The following is a 25208-nucleotide window of genomic DNA, read 5'->3' on the forward strand; positions in this document are numbered from 1 at the left end:
TTAGAAAATTTAGAAAAATAAATTAAAATTTTGTGCCAACACTGACATGGCATGTCACATGTTATTGTATGTAAAGGTTAAATTTTGTTATGAGGATTACAGTTCTTATGAAAAAAAAAGAAGGTAAAGAGTATTGTTTGTAAATGTATATTTTGTATCTTTTTACATTTTCTTGCATCATTTTTAAAATTTTTGTTCGCACACTTTTATCGTTTGCATATATGCTTTTTTGATATGTAAGTGTATGTGGTAATAAGTGTTTTATAGTTTTTTTATCAATGTGTTTTTATAATAATGTAAAGTGTTTTTTTATTGTTTGTGTATGTGTTAATATGTGTTACATAAATGTTTTAAAAATGTGTTTAAATATGTATATAAGGTATATATTTAACCTTAGATACATATTTAAACACATTTATTGTGCTTATGGTTGGTACATATGTTTATATTATATTGTTTCCATGTTTTCAAAGTGCTGTGACTTGGTAAACATCTACCCGAAAATCAATTAGTGTATTTTAGAGAAGGAGCAGAATGGCTTTAGATCATGCAGCTCAATTTGATACGCACCTAGCGGCATGATTTAAGTTAAACACTGAAAATGAAAGAGCACATTGCTATTCGTATGTAGACATTCCTTATCACTTTATATTTAATGATAAACATTGTAAATGGAAGGTTAGACAAAGGGGTGGTAATAAGGTGATAGTAAGAATGTATAAAGTTGATCCAACTGGAGAATTGTTTTTTCTTAGACTGTTACTTTTGCAAGCAAAGGGAACAACATCTTGAGAGGATGTGCGTACTGTTAATAGTATAGTACTTGAAACGTTTTATGAAGCATGTGTTTTGAAAGGTTGGTTGCAAGATGACACTGAATGGCAAAATACACTTTCTGAGGCAGTTTTAACACATATGCCAAAGCAAATTAGACAGTTGTTTTCAATTATTTTGAGCTTTTGTGAACCTGACAATCCTTTACATCTCTGGAATGCATACAAAGCTTTTATGATGGAAGATTTCATTCACTGCTCAGTCCCACTTCTAATAGCTGAACAAGCTACTCTTCATCAAATTGAAAAGATTATCAATCAAAGTGGTAAAATGCTGGCTGATTACAATCTGCCTGTTATTGATGAGTTTATAGGCTTAAATCTAGAAAATTTTGATGAAAATGTTCAACAATCTATCGACAAAGCCAATCGCATGAGACTGCTGCTTAATGTCAATCAGTTAAATGTATGTAATGCTATCCTTGCTGCACTGAATGAGCAACCAAGTGTAGAAAATCAACATTCTAGATTGTTTTTCATGGATGGAGAGCTGGTAGTGGAAAAGCCTTTACTTATAATTATTTGATTGCTGAAACCATAAGTAGAGGCTTTAAATCTGCTACAGCTGCATGGACTGGCATAGCAGCAACTCTTCTTACAAATGGATCTACATTGCATGGCTTATTAAAATTCCTGTTCCAATATTGGATAATAGCACATGAAATGTAACTCCTTACTCTATACACGGGCATTTTTTAAGGCAAGTTAGTTTGTTTTTGCTTGATGAAACATCCATGATACCTAAACATGCCTTAAATGCAATTGATAGGTTGTTAAAAGATATTTGCAACAACAACTTTCCGTTCAGAGGAAAAATCATTCTTTTGGGTGGTGACTTTAGGCAAATTCTTCCTGTTGTGAAAAGAGGACAACCAGCTGAAATAGTAGAATCGTGTATAAAATTTGCATTGGCAATGGGTGCAGAAGTTTGTATTAACTAAAAATGTGGGAGTACAAGATGGGGAAGGTGAATTTTCCCAATGGCTACTAAAACTTGAAAATAAAACAATACCTGTCAAAGAGGAGGATCCTTTTAAAGGATGCATTGAAATAACAAATCAGTGCATTCTTAGAGAAAATGAATCGATTGTTGAAAAGATTTTTGGAGATGCTGATCAAAATGATTAAACGCGTGATTTTAACACCAACTAATGTTGATTCATTATCAATCAATGAAGAAGTGCTTGAATGTCTGCCAGGTGAGGTCAAAATTTATTTAAGTGCTGATTAAGTTGATACTGATGACCATAATGAAAGAAAAAACTTTCCTGTTGAGTTTTTGAACAGCTTAACTCCTTCAGGTATACCACCTCGTTGTTTGAAATTGAAAATTGGTTGTGTATTTATGCTACTTAGAAATTTAGATCTCAAAGCTTGGTTATGCAATAGTACTCAAATGAAAGTTTGTGCTCTTCAAAGTAGTTATATTGATACAGAGGTTTTGACAGGTGTTTCTGGTGGTAAACAGGTTTTTGTTTCTCGAAATCAGATGGCTCCATCAGATTCTAATTTACCTTTTGTTCTGAAACGTTGTCAGTTTCCTGTCTGATTGGCTTATTCAATGACAATTAATAAAAGTTAAGGTCAAACATTTGATAGAGTTGGGGTATATCTCAAAAAACCGTGTTTCTCTTATGGTCAACTATATGTTGCATGTTCAAGAACTAGAGCATTTAATAGTTTGTTTTTTAAAATTGATAAACATCTCATTCAAGGTATGGTAGGTGAAAAGTGTTACTTAAATAATGTTACATTTTCTAATGTTCTTAATTTATTGTCTTTAGGTTTTCATTTCGAAAACTTACTGTTTGTAGGTTGTGAGCACATTTTGTATGTATAACTTTATTTATTATTTTAATTTTTTTTTTCATAGTTTTTGATAAATATATCTGTCATTTAATATTGTTATAAAATGTGTTTATATGTGTTATATAAAACCATATTTGTTTATAGTTGTATATATGTTTAAATTATGTTGTTTCCATGTTTTCAAAGTGGTGTGACTTGGCATTATGTTGAGCAAGATTGATAACCTTGCCAGCCAAGCGATGTAGTTATAGCAGATGTGTGACTTGGCAGCATTTAGTGCCAGGCGGTGTTACTGCTTTAGAGCTAGATTGTGTTGTCTAGCCTTTTTTAATTATTCTGGAAACACATAATAATGTCTGTTAATGTTTAGCGTAATGTGTATGAGAGTATGCAACCTTGATCTTTAAATCTAGGGTGTTTTAATGTTCTAAATTTGAAGTAATTGAATAACTAATACTGAACATAAAAACAAATATACTTTTATGTATTTATATGTTTAGTAAAAAGATAATCATAGTTAACTTTAAATTGGTTTTCTAACTCATATTTTAATTTGGTTTGTTTTTTTTGCTGGATTTTAGGGTCAAGGGTGTAAATATTCTATTTTTATGTGTTATTGTTGTGATGTCTTGTGTTGATATTCATTTTTAAGAATAGACACCTTCACATCGGTGACTGTTGTTAAAAATGAATAATAGGTAGTTTCATTATTGGAACTTACTACTTTTTCTATTTACTAAAAGCCAAGATAACATTATGCTAGAAATGTAATTTATATCTGAATTTGTTTTTTTTTTTGTTTATTTTTCTTTTTTCTTTTTAGTATTGTTAATCCTTTTGTACTTCGAAATAGATTTTATAGTTACATTTTCGATAAATATTTATATTAACTGCCATGTCAAAATAGGTTACCATAAATAGGTAAATCAATTTTCAGTGTTTATGTGGTGTTTTTTGTTGTTGTTGTTGTAATTATGGTATCATAATTCTGTTTTTTTTTTTTCTTTAAGAATTATGCATGACGCATTTATACGATTTATAAAAAGAAACCTGATTACCTTTCACTGTAAATTTTTGTCAGTTCTTTTTAAATCTTTTTTAACGAGGGTGGTGAATATTGTAGTTTTGCGCATTTGTCAAATATCGAGTTACTTAAATTTTATAAGGTGTTTAACTAATTAATTAGCTTAGTTTGCATTTGCAACACTTTTCAGGAAAAAAAAAATTCTTATATATGTAAAATTCTTATATATATTAAAAAGAAAAAATTATTATACATGTAAATCATTGTTTTATATTTTATCATTCTGGTAACAGGTCTTCATCAAAAACTTGATTACTCTTAATAAAAATAACTCTATTCTCCTGACCACCATTAAGGCAAAAATGGAGAAGGGAGGTCCTTTATTAGTGTCAAAATATTTAAGAGAATTAAATTTCGAGTAACAATAGGAATTTTTAGTAAATGGTAGCAAATTACCGTTTACTAGAAACTATTGAAACAAAGAGGCCATATATAAATATCGTCAGATTAGTGCCATATATAGTAATGGTCAAATGTTCAGTTATTTTTAATAAATTTATTTAGTTGTGTGCATTTAACGTTTTAAAGACAATTTCCTTTTTTAAAGAAACATGTATCAAGGGGATACCAAAAAATGAATAACTCATGTACAACTTACGTTTGCTTTATATTAATCTTATTAGTTAAAGTTCATGTTATAAAAAATATAACAAGAATTTAGCTTAACTTTTTCGTCAATTTAAAGCATGATGAAGTGTTATTATTTTGTGTCAGTAACTAAAAACATATTGTTTTGAACTTAGTAATGTCGAGGAAAATACTTCTGCCTTTCACTTATATGACCTATGTCAGTTGTAAATTACTCAAATAATGTTAAATAATTGGTAAATTATTTTACCTCCGGATACTTTTTATTTTAATTTTACAGATGGTTAAATTTTTTTAAAATGAAGGCGTTTTTCTAAAAGGGTGTTAGTTAAGGTTTCACAACTTTAAATTGTGGAAAACTGCCACTATAAATTAAGTAACAGACTGACCATAACCAGTATTAAAGGTTGCTTTTTGCTAGTTTTTATTGTTATTGTTATTACTATTGTTATTATTACTATTGTTATTAATATTATTGTTATTATTATTGTTATTATCATAGTTATTATTATTATTATTATTATTATTATAACTATTATTATTATTATTATTATTTTTTTTTAATTTTATTATTACCATTATTATTATTACTATTATTGTTATTATTATTTTTTTTATTACTGTTACTTTTGTCATTGTTATTATTAGTAGTACTATTATTATTATTTTAATTATTAAAACTATTTCTATTATTATAAATATTTACATTTTTCTAATTGTTATCATTATTACTTTTCTTATGATTTCTTTTAACATTAGTGTTATTATTGTTTTTATTGTTTTTATTATTATCGTTATTTTTGTTTTTGTTACTAATTCTTTTAGTATAATTATAATTTTTCTTTTAGATAGTTACTGTTATCATTAGTTCTATAATTATTATTTTTTTGTTTATTGTTATTAATGTTTTTATTAATAATAATATTATTAATATTATTATTAATAAAAACATTAATAAAAATATTGTTATTAATAACAATATTGTTTTTTATTGTTACTATTATCATTTTTACTTTTTTTATTATTATTAATATTCATATTTTTGTTTTTATTTTTTATTTTTGTTATTTTTAATAGTTATATTGTTTTTTTAACTTATTTATTGTTCTTGCTAATATTATTGTAATTGTATTTTTCTTTTTTTTTGTTGATATTATTTTCTTTACTTTGATTATTCTTATTGTATTAATTTATGTTTTTGTGTTATTTGCTTTATTTTTGTTACATGTTTCTTCGTCTTTTTTTACTTTTTTTTTATTTTTATATACTTGTTTTGTTTTAAAATTCTTTTTGTTTTTTGCTTTGGTCATTATTTTTATAATTATTGTTATTCTTTTTATTATTGTTATATTTGTTCTTACTATCATTTATTTTGTTACTAATTTTTTTATTACACTTTTTATTATTAGTTCTTTTCATTGTTTTTTTTTGCATAAGGTTTATTATTTTGGTTATTTTTATTTATATTGTTAATCTTTTTTTTATTATTGTTATTGTTATAATTTTCCTTTTTGTTTTATCATTATTATATGCTTTATTGAAGTTGAATTATTGAAATATATCTGAAATATATTTTATAAAAGGAGTGAATTAAATTTACATTTTAGTTTTCAAATTTTTTCTATAAAGTTTCAAGTTTTAAATAGTTTTGTTGCTCTTGAATGCATTTTTAATATTCCAAGTCATTAAATGCTTAGATAAGTTTCAAAAAAGCCACTAATGTGTTTTAAACAGTTTAAGTTAAGCTTTTTAAAATTGTCCTCATCCCTCCTCTGAAAATGGTCCTGTTGATGCCTTTTTTTAAAGTATAAGCAAATGAAGGAGTGTATTATGAAAAAACATAATGGTAACTTTTTTGTATTTCTATTTTCTTTAAAGAAGCCTATACTTGAGTTAACATTTGTAGAAATAAAATAGTAAAACATATAAAATTAAAATTTTAATATTGCTTTTTTTCTCATAAGTTTTATTATTTTTATTTATATTGTTAATCTTTTTTTTGTTATTGTGAATGTTATTATTTTTCTTTTTGTTTTATCAATATTATATGTTTTATTTAAGTTGAATTATCAAAATATATCTGAAATACATTTTATAAAATGAGTGAATTAAATTTACATTTTAGTTTTCAAATTTTTTCTATAAAGTTTCAAGTTTTAAATAGTTTTGTTGCTCTTGAATGCATTTTTAATATTCCAAGTCATTAAATGCTTAGATAAGTTTCAAAAAAGCCACTAATGTGTTTTAAACAGTTTAAGTTAAGCTTTTTAAAATTGTCCCCCACCCTTCCTCTGAAATTGGTCCTGTTGACACCTTTGTTTAAAGTTTAAGCAAATGAAGGGGAGTGTATTATGAAAAAGCATATTGTTAATTTTTTGTATTTCTATTTTCTCTAAAGAAATATATATTTGAGTTAACAATTTTAGATATGAAATTGTTAAACATAACATTAAAATCTGTTAAGAAAATAATGTGGCAAGCAAATATAAAAGAAAAATATATTCAATAAGAATTTCATGTGGTTATCATTAGCAGCTCTATTGCAAATATTTTGAGAGAAAAATTAAAAAGTGTTGCAATCCTTTTGAAATGCAAAAGGAAAAGTAAAAAGACTTCTGTAAAATTTAATCTAACATTTATTATAGTTACAGCATATCTCTTATGGGAATAAAATGGAAAATGTTTTGTGAAGATTTATAATAGTTGTTAAGATTTCAGTTACTTTTAAAACTTATCTAAACTTGCTTTTTTTTTTTTAGGGAACTTAAAGAATTCCCTTGACTTTTGCTTTTATAAGAAAAGAATTTAAATATAACCCCGGGTTTGAAAACATGCAGCAAACATTACAAAAGAGCAGTAGAAGCTGATGAAGATTTTACTTGACAGGAAGAGTGGGAGTCACAAAATAAGAAATGTTAAAGTTTAATACTTTTATATGAATTACTTTGGATTTCACCAGCAAAACAAAATTGTGAGGATATTATCAGACAGTGTTGCTAAAAAGGTTTTGTTAGCATTATAATATTGGAGATGTTTCTTTAACATCACGAATAAACAGCACCATTTCAAACAGTAACATAAAGATAAAGATCTAGACAGTTTAATGTATGAATTCAAAAAAAATTAATTGATTGACTCCTAACACTATAAGGTGCAAATGTTAACACTTGCAACAAAATCTTGGACGTATAAAAAGGTATCAAATTACTTTGAACTGTCTGATTGTCTTTTTCTAAAGTTAAAAAAGATAAACATGAGCAGAGGATTTTATCATTACCAGGAAAAAATCTAAAAAACCATATTATACCAGAAACAGTCAAATTAGTGATAATTTTTTATCAAAGAAATAAGTTTCTAAGAAGGATGCCAGGGAAAAAAAGACTTAGTATTAAAAAAACCCAACACATTCAAAAAATGTTATTTCTACCTCAATCTTAAAGAATAACATGTTGCACATTTACAAAACACATCTAAAAAAGACTATCCTAATGTCATTGTCAGTTTGTCAATCTTTGCAATCTGAAACCCAAAGTGGTGCATTTCAGCTAATGTCTCAGTTAGTCTCAATATAAGTGCATACAAAAAATCTTCAAAATGCAATACTTCTCATGGATGCAATTATTTGGAATAAAAGTTATAAGGATTCTATTTCTGTAATTGTTTGTTGTGTTAGAAATGCTGTATGCTGCACCAATTTGACCAATCCCCAGGTATTCAAGCAGGTGTTTAGTACAAGAGTTTCTAGGCAATTAGCTAAGAAAAATTATTCAAAGTATACAAGCAATGGCAGAACACTGACTATACAACACTAGTGTTGCAAATACTGCCACTCAATAATTTTAATGACTTCTTTTGCAGTAGCATTGAAAAACACAAAGTAATTACTTAAAAAAAACTGCTAAGAAAATCTTAATCAAAAGAAATGAATAATATTTGAAGATTTTGCTGAAAATTATCATTATATGTAGTCCAGGATGAGGTTAAAAGTCACTGGAGCAAAAGTTATTTGTCACATTTTTTCACTTGCACTTTACTTTATAGAGAAAACAAAAATCTTTTTGTTACTTTTCAGAAAATATTGATCACAACACAGGGTTTTTTTAAAAAATTTAAGAATATAAAATTAGATATGTAAAAGAAAATTTATCTGATGTATCTTGTGTAAAGTACTTTTCCCATGGCTGTTTGAAAGCAATAAGTTATAAATAACAAGCATTGACGCAATTTCTGAAGTATTCAATATTATTCCAAAAAAGATAATGGTAAAGAGTTTTTTTTAAACATTAAAAAAGTTCTTAACAATATTGAATAATACACTGTTTTTGAAACTCTAACTTATGGTCTTATCATTTAAAATGATTTTTTAGTAAAGTTTTCATAATATTTTTTCTTAAAAATTATGAAGATAATCTAGAAAGCATGACACACTTAAAAGTGCTTTTTAAGTGTCATAAAATACTGTAACTTTTTTTTCTTTCTGAATCTGTAGAATTATGTAAAGTTAATTTTGCCATGAGAAAGTTGTAAAAAGTTTTAGATAACATTTAAAAATAATTTGAATGAACTTTATCTTTTTCAGTATACATTATGAAATATTGTGTCAAATTTGATATTAATGTTGTGAAACTCCTTTGCAAGTAATCTCTACCCAGAAGGTAGTAATTTTGGTACAGAATTTAAATGCCTTTTGTTGTTTTATGCCTGCATTATTACTAGGATAATACTACTGAATATGTGAACTTTAGTAATGAGATATAGTCTTTAGCACCACCAATTGTTAAACTATGAAAACTGTATTCCACTACAGAAATTAATATTCTTCTTACATAATTTTAGGCTTTGAATTTCTGCAACTGAAGTGACTATTATGCTTTAATAACTAAATGTTTCTAAACCTAACTTTTTTTAGGCAGCTGGAGCTGATCTAACCAAAGAATGATCCAAAATGGTAACCATACTGTAATTAATTATTGAAATTAAGCAAAATAGTTGTGAAGATCTTAACAGTTTTTTTATCTTTCTTATAAATTTTTACTTTAATTTGTTTTTAGGTTTAAGTAGTGAGTATTTGATAAATCTGCATTTAGTTAAATTGTTTAAACAGTTTCTATCAGCTTTAAAAATTTTTTATTTGCATATTAACTTTCTTTAATGCTTGAGCTTTTTTTTTACTGGACCACCGCTTAAAACATATCTGAATAGTGTATACGGCAATTTTTTTGAAGCCGTTTTTTAGAATAAATATGATGAAATAATGTACAAGTTCTCAGTAAGACTATATGTAATTTTTATTTTTTTGGTTGGTTTAAATTTATTTTGTAAAATAGTGAAGAAAAAGTATTTAAGTTTTAAATTTAGACCAAAGAAACCTAGTTATTATATAGGTCTAAAATGATAATTGCTAACCAACTTACAACTGTTGGGAGCTGCCAACATAGTAATTTATTAATTGCTTGTGCAGAATTCTCAAATAATAGTATTTGAATATTATAGTCATATACTGTAATGTTTCTTGACAATTTATTTTTTAGATGGTTTGAAACAAATAGAACTTTAGGAGAGTTATCAAAAAAGCTGGGTGGTATGCAATTCTGTTGTAATAACACATGCTGTTGTTTTATCGAGAGCATTTCTTTTCTTCAATTTTAATTCATCTAATCTATTAGATCAATTAAAATCGAATAAACAAACAAAATAAAACGGAAATTACTATCACAAAGTAAAGAAAAAAAACACGAATGGGCATTTTAAATCGTTTTTTACAGCAATCAAAGAAAAAAATTAACAAAAAATTTAATAAAAAGCGGTCGCATAGATAGGTGGGGGCAGATGGGGCGGCTAAACTTTTTTTAGGGTTGCAGGTTTGTAAACCTTTTTGCATCCTTAACTGAGTACCATGACACATTACTTAACACTTTGTTTTCAAAAGCAACAACTGGTTACTATAATGAGAAAAAGGAAACATTAATGAAGTGGTGGTTCATACTGTGTGATACAGCAATAAGGTTCAATGTTCAGATATTTTGGTTGAATTAAAAAAACTGCTATGAATGATTATATTCCGCTTTGAATGAAATATTCTCACGCATGGCTCAATCTTTATAAATAACTTATTTTTACAAGATAAACTACTTATCTTTACTAATTGATCAGCATCATAACAATATTAGAGATTGACAAAATTAAATGAAGTGAAAAAATTGAAATAAGGATTTTAAGATGATTACCCGACTAAATCGACTTTTAGTCGATTAGTAGGAGACTCATAGTCGATTATTAAGAGATTCATAGTCGATTAAATCGACTATTCGAATTTTCAAAGTAGACTAATTTCGACTTTCGACTTTTAGTCGATTTAGTCGAAGTCGATAACTATTAGTAAAAAAAACAACCACGATTTACTACTCATCCTGTATGAGTAGTAACGCGTGGTTTTTTTTGGCCGGTTTAAAGCTAGCCCTTAAGGGACCCTGAATTTTTGCGCGGACACTTTCATAAGGGTCCCTTAAGGGGTTACCCATAAAGGACCCTGAAGTTTTTTTAAGGCGGGAAGTGACTATTATATTGTTACAACTAAATGTTTCTAAAGCTAACTTTTTTCAGGCAGCTGAAGCTGATCTAACCAAAGAATGATCCAAAATGGTAACCATACGGTAATTAATTATATTGAAATTAAGCACAATAGTTCTAAAGATCTTAGCAGTCTTTTTATCCTTCTTATAAATTGTTAACTTAATTTGTTTTTTAGATTAAGTAGTATTTGATGAATCTGTATTTAGTTCATTGAATTGTTTAAACATTTTCTATAAGCTTTCTTTTTTTTTTTAATTTGTATATAACTTTCTTTGATGCTAAAGCTTTTTTTCTTCTTCAGCAAATGATATCTAGTAAGATAGGAAGACCCTATGAGATTCTTCATTCAACTTATCTTATTTGTTTGACTAAAGTGAGGGAATAAGTATAGCTGCCAATATTACAGACCGCGTACGGGTTCTTAAAAAAGTGATTAATTTGAGATTACTTTTTATTTGTCAAGCTTATTTTAAGCAAACCTCAGCCTTGTTAGGTTATGGTCAAATAATATCAGTTCTTACTAATTTACAAGTACTAACACTCACAAAAGTATATAATTACTATTTTAGTTTTTATTAGAAAAATTTGATTGATTATTCCGTTCGAAAACAGACTTCGGCCATTATATACAGCTGTACCTGCAAAAAAATTCGTAAATTACTTTTAAATAATAAACGCGTTTTTTTGTTGTAAAAAAAAGTTCAGCAAGTTTAATTTTGTGGATTATATATACTGCCATGTTATCATCGTAGGATGAATAGCATGGACCCTGATTGTGAACATGTCGGTAAGTTGATTTCCTCTGCATTTAAACTAGATTTTTTTTTACAACGAAGTTTACAGTGGTTGAGGCATTAGGTCTTTTAGACCTAGCTTTTCTACAAAATCTTATCGTGAACTTTGTCTTTTTAATTGTCGCTGTAATGTATTTATAAAAATTCTCATCTAATTTTAATTTTCTTTCTGATCAATGTATATATATTTTTTAAAGCTTCCTTTACTGCAGCATACCTGATAGGAAAATTTATTTCATAACGTTTCCAGTTTTTGTTTTTTGAATCTGGAGCGTAAAATTGGACAATTAAATTTAGTCCTAAGATTACAAATTTCAGTTTGTATACATTGGCAGAGTTCTTATATTTAGTTGAAACCAATGCTTACGTTACTGTTGCTTATTAGTAAGCATTTTTGACATTTTGTTTTATATGCTGATGAACCTTTTAGTAACACTAGCTAAAACAACATACTTTTGACTTTTAAATGTAAATGTTCATTTAATGATGTAAAGTGATAAAATGAGAATTATCTGTGTGTGTGATCAAGTTCGAAGAACGAGTAGATATCTTTTAAAACCGTTTAGATTAAGCTTATATGGCTTTGTTTATTTCGAATACCTCTGGTTGCACAGGTTTTGATAATTCCAGTATTATTACTAGTACTATTGTTATTCCCATTATTATTATCATTACTAGTTTTTGCTACTATTGTCATGCTTTATTTATTATTTTAGCTGCTGTTAGTATTGCCTTTAATTAATTCTCGATACCCGCTCCTGCTCTACTGATTAAAAGTATTATTATTGCTTGCTATTATTATAACAGCTTTTATAATTATTGTTGTTATTATTTGATTAACTTTCTTGTCTGTCATTATCATGTTTATCATCATACTAATTGAGTTAAAACATTTACTGAGCATCTGGGAATGAACTTTTGTTCGTTCTCAATAAACTCAGTCTTGAGTATTTACAAAAGTAAGCTAGAACATTCCATAAAGGATGCTAGAGCATTGTTGGTTTCCAGATAAATTTATAAACAAAATATGTGGTCATGCTTGTTCATTTTTTTTTCAGGAAGTGCAATCAAATACATGTTTAAAAAATGAATATAGCTGAATATCGTGAGAATCTGGTTAAATGTCAACATTGTGAGTATGCTGTTATCTAAGTCATCATTTGTACTAATGTATCTAATCTTGCCTACATTTCATTCTGTAGTTTGTTTTTTTTGCTTTACACTGTAGTAAATTTATCATCATGTAGATAATTTTCCAAAAGATTTTGTTCTAGAAGTGAAGCACCTCTGTATCGTTGATAAACCTTTCAATAAATTGAACTTAAAATTTTGTGATGGTACTTTTTCTCTAAGACATGTACCAGAAAAAATCTGCGCGGACATTATAAAGGATATTTATCTAACTATTGTATTTCGATATTGAATGTTATGTATATTTTGAAAGTACATATATTAATATTTTTAAATTTCACTTAAGAAAGTTTGTGAAGTTTTGTACGTGGGAACGCACGGACTTTGCCTTTTACACTCGACATTAGCTTTTGCACAGTCATTGGCTGGACTTTCTTGGAAGCTCTCATCCATTTATTTTTGAAGTCTTAAATGTTTTTGGCTTCTTTTACATTGAACCTAAGTTTTCTTTTGACAAGAGCCCAATATCATTCGATAGGACGTAGTTCGGGACAATTTGGTGGATTGCAGTGTTTTTCAACGAAATCCACTTTATGTTCTCTAAGCCAGTTTAAAGTTGTCCCAGAGTCGTGAGATGATGCTAAATCGGGCCAAAATAACGGGTTACCCGTGTGTGTTCTTAAAAACGCAAAAGACGTTTCTTGAGGCATTCTTTTAAGTATATTTTGGTGTTAATTGTTCCCGTAGTCACAAAACAAGAGCTTCTTTCACCACATTCACAAATTGCTTGCCAAACTAAGAATTTTTTAACGAATTTTTGCATTCCAATGCATTTATATTTGGAATTCAGTTTCTTGCGATTAATTGCTGAATAATATTGGTGTCCTGGAAGAGATCGGAAATATGCAGCATAATAAGTTTCATCGTCAATAATCAAATAAGATTTTTAAGCTCATAATTTTTTATAGAGCAGCTTTAAACATCGAATTGTGACATTTTCTTGCTTTTCTTCACGACGAGGAACTTTTTTCTTTTTATAAGATTTATAACCACAATTTCTTTTTACTCTTTGTATAGTGGAAGCACTTGTCTTAAATTTATTCGCTAATGTTTGAACAGAAATCTCCGGTTTTCTGTCTAAGGCATCTTTTACCTTTTTACCAAGATCTCGTCTAACAAAACATTTTTTTCTTCCACTTCCTGATTTTCTTATGATTGTACCAGTGTCCTTAAATCGTTTCACAACGCTCTGCACTGTTCTCAAAGCAATCTGCAGCTCTTTAGAAATTGTTTTGTTTGGTACACCAGAATTTTCAACGAGAAAATGCAAAATTTTTTCTCGCTTCTCATCTTGATTTGATGACATTTCAATTAAAGCTAATTGTTTTAATAATAGAGTTGTTTAAATTTTGAACAACATTAATACAATCACATTTTAAAACAATTAGCTTTTTTAAATGATGTACGGTTTCCGTAAACACCACATCAGAACACGCACAGATTTTTTCTGGTACATGCCTTATTCTGGATTTTTAAAACTAGTTGTTTGACACACTGCAATAACTACAATAACACACATGCTTCTACGCCTGGTGAAATCCTTATATAGTATGCTGTTCACTCCATGGTGTGCCAGACCCAAGTCTTATATTTGTTACATTCTGATTCAAAATTTAATCAGATCTTGTATTTAAATTGCAACTAAATTGGAAAAGGAGCTCTTTAGGTTCAAGTTCAATAAGCAACTAAATAATTTGCCGTGCTTTGGAAAAATGAAAAGAAATTTTCCTTTTTTAAAGAAGGGTTTTAGAATATGCAAGCTATCAACCTTTTTGCTAAATGATTTTTCTAACTCTTTAAATGAAATGTTACCATCTGACCTTTCTAGTCTGTCACCGTCATCGTCTGAGCTTGATAGATACATTAGATTTTAGGCATTTTAAGCTCTAAGACTGAATTTATCAAAATAAAATTAGCAACATGCAGGCAATAGAGGCTTTCCCATAATCTCCAAATACTAAGGAAGCTTGAAGATATTACCTACTAGTAAATTTTAATGAAGTAGAAACTTGAAGAAGTGGGTAAGAAAGGAATAAATGAAGTTGAAATAGATGCAGTTAAAAGTTCTACCTTTAAAAACTCCACTTAAAAAGAATTTGTTATGACTAAAGCTGTTTGTTAAAATATAATTAGTAACAACTGATAATTTATCTATTTAATTTAGATGAACAATTAAAGGTTGCCCATCTTCGAACAAATATGGTAAATTCAAGGATGTTGTATTTCTAACGATTTATTAAGTAAGACATTTGTCCTACAAATGAATAGGTTTATTTTAATACTCTCGGGTGCTTAATTCAGGAGACAGATTGCTAATTTTTTTTTAGATTTTTTCCCACCAATTTGCATCTCAGTAAAACCCCCACGTTTATTAACTTTAAATAATAACGAACCAACAAGAACCAAGGAGAGGCTGAAATAGAAGAGCAGAATCAAGCTATGACCGAAAAAGACTACCCGAACTTGCTTAATTAGAGATTAAGATAACTTCAGTCAAAACAGTTTATCAGAAGATTTTTTGGCGTAAAGAAAATTTTCTTCTTGATAAAAGCAACATGGGTTTTTTTGTTTTTTTTTTATAATTTAAAACTACAACAGTTATTATATTTCCTAACCCCTTATTACATATTCGCTTACATATTCTTAAGAAAAAGTCAGCTATTTCGACCCCTCCTTTTATAGCTGCCATTATAGTAACCAGTTAATGCTTTTGAAAACAAAGTGTTAAGTAATGTGTCATGGTACTCAGTTAAGGATGCAAAAAGGTTTACAAACCTGCAACCCTAAAAAAAGTTTAGCCGCCCCATCTGCCCCCACCTATCTATGCGACCGCTTTTTATTAAATTTTTTGTTAATTTTTTTCTTTGATTGCTGTAAAAAACGATTTAAAATGCCCATTCGTGTTTTTTTTCTTTACTTTGTGATAGTAATTTCCGTTTTATTTTGTTTGTTTATTCGATTTTAATTGATCTAATAGATTAGATGAATTAAAATTGAAGAAAAGAAATGCTCTCGATAAAACAGCATGTGTTATTACAACAGAATTGCATACCACCCAGCTTTTTTGATAACTCTCCTAAAGTTCTATTTGTTTCAAACCATCTAAAAAATAAATTGTCAAGAAACATTACAGTATATGATTACAATATTCAAATATTACAATCATGTACTTTAATGTTACTTGACAACTTTTAGTGGAAATATTTGAATGAAAAATTTTATTCAATTATTTCGACTAAATCGACTTTTAGTCGACTTAGTCGATTTTAAAAATGTATTAGTCGATTTTGGTGGACTTAGAAAAATACATTAATCGATTTAGTCGACAATCGAATAATTTCTAAGTCGTAACAACACTACAATTCATATAAAAATTATATAAATCATCATTACATATCTTTATTTACAAAAGTTATGTCTTTTGCTTTTTTTGTCGAGGATCTTCGTTTTTACTGTCGTTTTCAATTCCTTCTTCATTGTTGTCGTCTTTGCTCTCTTTCTCAAACGAAACTTCGTCTTTTTCTTGCAAGCGCTGCAGACGACCACCAGAGCGATCTCTGGCGCTATTAAAAAATCGCGCAACTTTCAATTCTATCTCTTTAAACGTGGTGCCAGAGAAAAAGTAAACAGTTGAAACTATAAATATTTAAATAAAATACTCACAAAAAAAAGGAGAAAATATGAAAATAAATATTTAAATCTATAATTATATAATCAATTACTGTATTTAAATCTATAATTATATAATCAATTACTATAGTTATATGGATTCACATGTATTAGAGATTGTATTATGTTTGATATAATCACGTTAACAATATTGATAATATTTGCATATAAAAAGATGTTAATAGTTTTACTTTATTGTCTCAAGTCAAACACCATGATTAAAATTGTTGACACACAGTCAAACGGATTCATATTTGTACAACTGTTCACAGCAAATGTAAATTACACTCACTTTTCATCTGATTTTCCAGGCTATCAAAAAACTTGTGCTTCCCATGTGTTCCAGACCTATCGATCTTTTGCAGTTAGCCATGCGCTAGCAATTTGTTAAGCACCGGTGAAATGTGTTCATAGATAGTCAACCCTCCTTCAAGCTTCACCCATGTTAACTAAAAAAGATCAGTTAACAACTTAAACATGATTAAAATTGTTGTATTTACAATTACCCCTTGAAAAAAAAAAAATCTATAGCAGTTTTGTACCATTGTAAAACTAATACTTAGCTAATATAAAAGTATATTTCGAATTTAATTTAATAAGATATGCACACCAATACATACTTTATATGTACTCCTTGGGCCATATGTACTCCTACATATGAACCCTGAAATTCATATCAAATCTCATCACTATTTATATCCAAAAGTTTTAAAGCATGGTAGCCTTATATACCCAGATATAAATAGTATTACTATAAATGCAGTTAAGATTAAGAGAAAACCTATACATGAACAATAAATAGTTTACAGCATACAATTGACAGAATATCTGTCTGTGGAACACTTAAAACCTATAAGAAATCATTAAAAAATTAAAAAACACAATCAATTTTTTGTGTACCTAAAATATATAACTAGATCCCAATTTTCAAAAACTTAAAATTGGTTGGATAGGTTATACAGGTAGTTGAGAACTGGGAACCTTTAAAAAAAAAAAACACATTCATATAAGAACAAATAAATCATCTCATCACAATAAACAGCAGAAAAATAACTTTTACTTACGTCAAATAAATTAAGAGATATTCTTATGCAATTAGATAGAATTAAATGAAAATGATATTATTAACAGCTTTATATGAAGAGTATAACAGCTTTATATAAAGAGATGAAAAATGACATTTGGATTTTTTTTTACTTTCCTTAAGGAACTTCACCTGAAAAAAACAGTTTTTTTAAAATAGGGCTGTTAGCACTATATGGTACAACACTGTATGAGTTTCTTCAATTAGTTTGACTAATTACACTTAGTAAAAAAACTGACAGCAATTTTGTTTGTAATGTGTGTTTGGTGAGTGTCAGTGTCAAAAATTAATAATTTAGATTAAACAAAGGAAATCCTAATTTACATTCATTACTTTCGTGCTCCATTAACTCTTATAATCCAGCCCCAACATCAAAAATAGTAGGCAGAATTCTATCATAGTTATCTTCACCAATTTTAACATTAACCTCTTCTATAACAGGCTCACCCTGCATCATATTGTTGGAAGATTTTCCTAAAATAAATATATTTGACCAAAAATTTTTAAAAAAAGTTACAAAAGTTTAGATAAAAAAAAAGTTACAAAAGTTTAGATAAAAAAAAAGTTACAAAAGTTTAGATAAAAAAAAAGTTACAAAAGTTTAGATAAAAAAAAAGTTACAAAAGTTTAGATAAAAAAAAAGTTACAAAAGTTTAGATAAAAAAAAAGTTACAAAAGTTTAGATAAAAAAAAAGTTACAAAAGTTTAGATAAAAAAAAAGTTACAAAAGTTTAGATAAAAAAAAAGTTACAAAAGTTTAGATAAAAAAAAAGTTACAAAAGTTTAGATAAAAAAAAAGTTACAAAAGTTTAGATAAAAAAAAAGTTACAAAAGTTTAGATAAAAAAAAAGTTACAAAAGTTTAGATAAAAAAAAAGTTACAAAAGTTTAGATAAAAAAAAAGTTACAAAAGTTTAGATAAAAAAAAAGTTACAAAAGTTTAGATAAAAAAAAAGTTACAAAAGTTTAGATAAAAAAAAAGTTACAAAAGTTTAGATAAAAAAAAAGTTACAAAAGTTTAGATAAAAAAAAAGTTACAAAAGTTTAGATAAAAAAAAAGTTACAAAAGTTTAGATTAAAAAAAAGGCAGTCAAGATACTTGTCTGACAGTCTGTAAATAGGATGAGATAAAAGCAACAATATACTTTAATTACTATATAACATTACCTTAATATTTTTAAATTATCAAGATTAATAGCTACCTATTTATATTGTTGTATTACTTTTTAATCTTGAAACAAAAACACCAAGTTGATTTTGAAGTTTTCTTCTTTCAGTTCTTGAAGCCATTTTTAATTTATACAACAAATACTTTGTTGCTTTTATAGGATTATAACTTTATTATATTATATAATTCATTAAAAATAGTTCAAATAAAAAATGATCATCATGATTAATGTCTATTAATACTTAGAAGCTATATGAGTGGATAAAAATCTTTGAAGCAAATCTATTATCTAACCATCTAGCTTTCTCGCAGCGAACACAACATTTCAATTCTACATTTTCTCTTATACAAAAAAACTCCTTACTACAAACAACATCAATATACGCTTTATGGAGTTTCTTCCACGAAATTCAATTACAAGCCATTTTCATACAACTTGCTTTACAAAGAGTGCAAAATTGTTCTGTTAAATTGTGTTCTTCAGAGTTTTAAAATTCCAGAAAATTGGAGCTGATTATGGGCTATCCTGAATTTAGCCCTAACCCACCCCTTAATAGGATATGCCCTAAAACACACCCTAACTTTAAAAAATCATCAAAAGTATGTTAATTTTGTGCTGAAAAGAAATGTAAGCTGCTACTTTTAAGGCTTGATAAAAAAATTGTTTGAGAAAATTCGCCCTTAGAATACCCTGAACTACTAAGGGACCCTTAAGTCATTTTAAGGTGGGTTCAGCTACAGAAATTCAAAGCTTAAAACTATGTAGGAAGAATATTAATTTCAGTAGTAGAACGCAGTTTTTCATTGTTTAACAATTAGTGGCGTTAGACAGTTTCTTTAGTTTTATTTAGTTAGACAGTTTCTCATTATCCTATAATGTTAAAATATAATTCAAGTTTATTTCATTCATTTAATTTAGCAAGAAAATGATTGTTTTTACTTATTGGTCTATTTCCTGATTCTACAAACTGATTTAGCACTTCCATCAGCCATCAAATAAATATTAATTTAAAATGCAAGATTTTTCTTATATTTTCAAGATTTTACTATATCTATACTTGTTTTCAATCGCTTGTAGTTTTTCCTGACAAATATCATTAACAATGTTAATTTATTTTGTCTTAAGTTCACATATTCAGTATTATTATCTTAGTAATAAAACAGCAAAAGGCACCCAAAATTCTGTACCAAAATTACTGCATTCTGGGTAGAAATTACTTGCAAAGGAGTAGACACAACATTAATATCAAATATTTCATAACATATACTGAAAAAGATGAAGTACATTCAAGTTATTTTTTAAATGGTATCTAAGATTCTTTACAACTTTCACATGCACAAAGTTAACTTTAATTATTCCTATAGATTCAGAAAAGAAAAAAGAAAAAAAAAGCTACATAAACACTTTTAAGAGTGTCATAAAATTGTAGAACTGATGACAAGATAACAAGAACCAATAAATAAAAAAGGATGCTGTAATACAATAAGTAAACAAGATCATAAAAATGAAAAAAAGAACTCTGCACAAACCAAACAACCATTGGGTGAACATAAGACAGTGTGACTTTCAAAATTCTTTTCTAATTAGGTTTTCACCAAATATATTGCAAAGAATTACAATGAAAACAAGTTTTAGTCAGATATACATTTTGAATAAATAATTACAAATTAGCAAAAGTTACCATTAAAAAAGTAACCCCTGAGGCAATTATGTCATCTTTGGTTAGGTTTGATTAGTCCCTTTTGAAAAATGAAAACAAACATTAAATTTAATTAGAAAAAGTCCAAGGCAAACATGTTTGTTTTGGCAAGGATTTAATACCCCTAATTAAAAATGCTGACACATTAAAAATAATAAAAGAAATAAACCTATACAAGAGATACTGTGGTGTGACAAAGTCCTATGCTGTAAGAAAGTCCTAATGTAACAACTGATAAATTTTGTATTTAAAATAATTATTTTGAGAAAATACTTTTTGTTATTTTAACTAAATGTTTTTGAAGAAACTTTCCATAAAAAATTGACTGGATTGGTGGAGAATTCGGCCAATCAGAGTATTTGTTCCACCGAGATGTAAATAGTCAATATAAGTTAATGCCATTTTGAACATTGCGTCAAAAATTGTATAGTGAAGATTTAGGTTTTTTATTGTAAAAATTTTGTTGTTAAAAAACTATTTTGATCAATAATGGCACATGAACGTGGTAAGTTTGGAATTTGCATGTAAAAACGATTGATTTACACGTAAAAACTAATATTTTTAAGAAAAAGTTGATGTGACTTTTTTTTTTCCTCTTTTTTACTGCATACAAAAGAAAGTCCTAGCCTTACAAAAATAATTTAATTTTTTGTTTAAGGCCCAAAAAGATCCTACAAACCATATTCACAACAGGATATGGATGAAGCATTGGATAAAGTAAAAAAATAAGACTATGATAATATAGGCAGCATATAAATTTTGTAAAATACCTAAGACAACCCTTGTTCAACGAACACAAGGTCGAGCAAACAGTCAAATAGGGCGTCCAACAATTTTTGATAAGAACGTAGAGGTTAAAATTAAAACTGGCTAATTGATATGGCCAATGTTGGTATGCCAGTCACAAAGAAACTTCTTCTTAAGGGTGTATCTATTTTAGCACATAAAATGAATCTTGACCAAAAAGTAATTGGCACTTGTTGGGCATGCAATTTTTTCAAAAGACATCTTTCGATTCGAAAGGCTCAGACCCTTCCAAAACACAGAACACTTGTTTCCAAACAAGATATTAAAACGTGGTTCCAAAAAATAACAGAGTATATGGATAAAAATGATTTATTGTCTGTGTTTGAGGATCCTAATTGAATTTGGAACCTTGATGAGTCATCTTTTGATCTGTGCCCATCTATTAAAAATGCAATTGGACAAAAAAATAAACGATTGTATAACATCACTGCAAATAGTGATAAAGAAAGTTTCTCAGTTATGATAACCGTAAATGGAATTAATTTATTTGCACCACCTTTGGTTTTGCATCCATATAAACAGTGAATTCCAGAAATTGCAGCTGACTTTCCTAAAGATTGGGTTATGGGTAAATCAGCCAAAGGTTACCAGATGTCCCAAACATTTTACGATTATATATCTGGACCTTTCATTGAATTTTTTAAAAAAAATAGTGTCCTATTGCCAACAATTTTATTTTTTAGATGGCCACAAATCACATTTGACCTTAGATTTGGGACAATTTTGCAGAGAAAATGGTATTGTCATCATTTGTTTGCCACCTAATTGCACCCATTTTGCACAACCATTGGACTGAGTTTACTTTCATGTTGCAAAAGATATTTGGACTGACATTGTCACAAAATGGAGAATGCTAAACCTTGGAGTTGCTCTACCAAAAAGGACATTTACACCTGCTCCAGACTGCAATTGCAAAAACACAGGAAAATCCAACTTTAATACCAAATGGATTTAAATGCTGCGGTTTGTGTACTTTTTTACTAGAAAATTTGGAACTTACAAAAGTCCCTTTAAGTGTACAAGAAAATGAAATTCAAAGGGATCCTAAAGAATCCGCTGAAACTCCAGTTATAGCCGAGTTGTTAAGTCCAATTGATAAGGCCAAAAATGATAAGGCCAGAAACTGATACGACAGATGAGCAATTAAAATTTTTTAGAGCCCATCGTAATTTTATGTATTGGACAGGTGCAAATAGAACAAGAAGCCTTATTTTTTTACTGGCAGAAGAAAATGGACAAAATAGAGGGTGTTGAATCCACAACTCGAGAAAAGAACATGGTTCTAGAAACGCTATTAGAGGAAATTCCAGTAAGTAATGAGAACTTGACACAACCAGAATCAACAATTGAATATGAGACAGCTTTAGCACCAGTTCAAGGACCTTTGCAAGCAAATGACAATGTTTTCAATTCAATATTTGTTAGTCCAGAAGAATTTCAGAGTAAAAAAGTACCAAAACAAGCAACAAGAGTTTCATCAGTCATTACATCTGACGAATATATTGCTAGTTTAGAGGAGAAAAAGAGAGCTAAAGAAGAATCAGAAAGACAGAGAATTGAGAGCAAGAAAGCAAGAAAGAAAGAGGAAAAAAGCTGAAAAAGAGTCTGAGAAACAGGAAAGAAAGCGAATTTGGCTAGAAAATTTGAAAGAAAAACAAGAAAAAGCAGTTAAAAAGTCTAAAACTAAGTAAAATTATATGTAGAATAATGGAAAGAAATTTTTAATTTTATATTATGTGTAGAATCAACAAATCTCTGTCAGAAAAATAATGTCTTTAGTGTATTAGTTATTTTAATCTTCAAGAAATATATAATACTAAAATCGAACTACATTACAGCTTAAATAAAGACTTTTTTTAATCTATTCACGCCTAAAATAGGGTAAAACTGAAAATTTATTTATTATTCTACAATATTATCAAAAAGCAAGAATTCAAATTCATTATTTTTTAGTATTAATTCGCTCTTATAAATTGAGATATCGAAAACTAGGATTTTCTTACGTCACACCACGGTAGTAATATTACTAACAATACTGCCCATTACCAGTAATTTAAATAACCAATATGGTGCTAGAAAACATTTGTTCCTGAGATAGTAAAATGATAACAAGCCTGTTAACATAATGTTTTAAGTAGCTAGCAACACAAAAAATGTATCCTACTGTCTGAAAGTTTAAATAAAACGTAATTCTTCAAGCCATTACAGTAATTCAGCTTTGAATTACTTGATGAATGTAACTTTTTTTACTTTAATAACAAGACTATTTCTGTAGAAATCACTTTAATACACAGATACTTGTATTTTCTTAATTGGCAAAACTGTCATATATTTCTTAAGCTGAGAGTCAAAATAAGACATACTTTAACACTAGAAAAAGTATGCTTTAAGATAAAAGAACTCTTAGGATAAATAAATAAAAAAATCTTTAAGTTAAACAAACATTTATCAACAAAAAATGTTCAGTGTGACAGGATATTATAAAAGTTTATGAATAATGCAATTTTCATACTTTTTAGAGTTTATGCAAAATGAAACATGAAGGTTCAGCAGATAGAAAACTATAACTCTAAACTTAAAAATACTTTAAATTGCATTATGTTAAGCATTTTTCTATTGCATTTATATTGGTGCTTCTTGAGCAAGAACTTTTTACTTTTTTTCTTTGAATAATTTTGTAAATACTAGTTGGCAAGAAGCAGCGGTAATTATTTCTAAATTTTCATCTTTTCTTATGGATGTTAAAGAGGTTTATCAATGTAAAAAAAATGAGCATAAAAATTAATAAACGAGCATATAAATAAATATAAATAATTAGCATACATATAAATAATTAGCATACAAATAAATAAATATAAATATAAATTAGCATACATATAAATAAATATAAATAATTAGCATACAATATAAATAATTAGCATACAATTAGCATACAAAAAAGGGCAAAAGCAAGAGCATGCATTTGTCCAACTCTAGTTATTACTCATTAGCAACTTGATTTAAATACCTTCAATAACTTATGGCATACCTTTAGACGAATTCAATACCTTACGGAATACTATTGGCTTAATTAAACTCGGAAATTTTTATAGTAACTGCAATACTGCTAGTTGACAAAAAAAAAAAGGTTTTACAGGATTTTTTCATAGTGTGATGTTATATAAGATTTTAAAAAATTACCCATTAATGAATTTCATAAAAGAACTACATCAATATATTAAGGCTTCTTATTCTTTCCGGTTTTTTCCAAACAGAGGCCTTAAAGACAAGGAACAAAAAACAATAGGTTATGGTTAATTTATTATCAAAATGTATATAGAATGTAGATTGCTTGCTAGATTATCTTCATAACTTTTAAGAACTAATACTATGAAAACTTTTTTAACAAATCGTTTTAAATGATAAGTAAGACCATAAGTTTGAGTTTCAAAAACAGTGTATTATTCAATATTGTTAACGACTGTTTTAATGTTTAATAAAATTTCTTTGTTATTATCTTTTTTGGAATAATATTTAATACTTCAGTAATTGCATCAATGCTTGTTATTTATAACTTATTGCTTTCAAAAAGCTATGGGAAAAGTACTTCACACAAGATACATCAGGTAGATTTTCTTTTACATATCTAACTTTATATTCTTAAATTTTGTGAACAGAACCTGTTGTGATCAACATTTTCTGAAAAGTAAACAAAAGATTTTTGTTTGAGAAAGTTTTTCTCTGTAAAGTTAAGTGCAATTGGAAAAAGTGACAACTAACTTTTGCTCCGGTGATAACTTTGAACCTCATCCTAGATAACATATTGATAATTTTCAGCAAAATCTCGTAAAATTAAGCATTTCTCTTACTTAAGACTTTCTTTGCAGTTGAGTATCTTTTTAAGTAACGTCTTTGTGTTTTTATAACATA

The 25208-nt window shown here is 27.6% G+C and overlaps 2 long non-coding RNA genes and 2 pseudogenes across 6 annotated transcripts in view; 3 read left to right on the forward strand and 1 right to left on the reverse strand.

Moving 5' to 3' along the window:
• Window positions 1–22912, forward strand: LOC149881927 (uncharacterized; annotated as a pseudogene). The gene is made up of 4 exons (XR_016445204.1): window positions 1–123; window positions 8894–8969; window positions 9224–9262; window positions 21151–22912. The product of XR_016445204.1 is annotated as an uncharacterized LOC149881927 (transcript).
• LOC149881928 (uncharacterized) lies at window positions 1568–4717 on the forward strand (annotated as a pseudogene).
• The window catches only part of LOC149881929 (uncharacterized), a 16237-nt gene continuing 7218 nt past the window's right edge, over window positions 16190–25208 (reverse strand). For 2 of the 4 annotated variants that reach the window (XR_016445205.1, XR_016445206.1), the window contains 4 exons: window positions 17950–18099; window positions 17442–17522; window positions 16834–16990; window positions 16190–16508 (listed from right to left, as the gene is read on the reverse strand). This is a non-coding gene — a long non-coding RNA (uncharacterized LOC149881929). The remainder of the gene's footprint in view (window positions 16509–16833; window positions 16991–17441; window positions 17523–17949; window positions 18100–25208) is intronic. The other 2 variants (XR_016445208.1, XR_016445207.1) reach the window with 2 other exon arrangements.
• LOC149881930 (uncharacterized) overlaps window positions 24401–25208 on the forward strand; it is an 11949-nt gene continuing 11141 nt past the window's right edge. Inside the window, exon 1 of the long non-coding RNA XR_016445211.1 lies at window positions 24401–24904. This is a non-coding gene — a long non-coding RNA (uncharacterized LOC149881930). The remainder of the gene's footprint in view (window positions 24905–25208) is intronic.

This window comes from Hydra viridissima, unplaced genomic scaffold, assembly GCF_058129835.1.
Source record: "Hydra viridissima isolate aposymbiotic clone 2 unplaced genomic scaffold, HvirCarnegie_v1 scaffold_11, whole genome shotgun sequence".
Taxonomy (NCBI): Eukaryota; Metazoa; Cnidaria; class Hydrozoa; order Anthoathecata; family Hydridae; genus Hydra; species Hydra viridissima.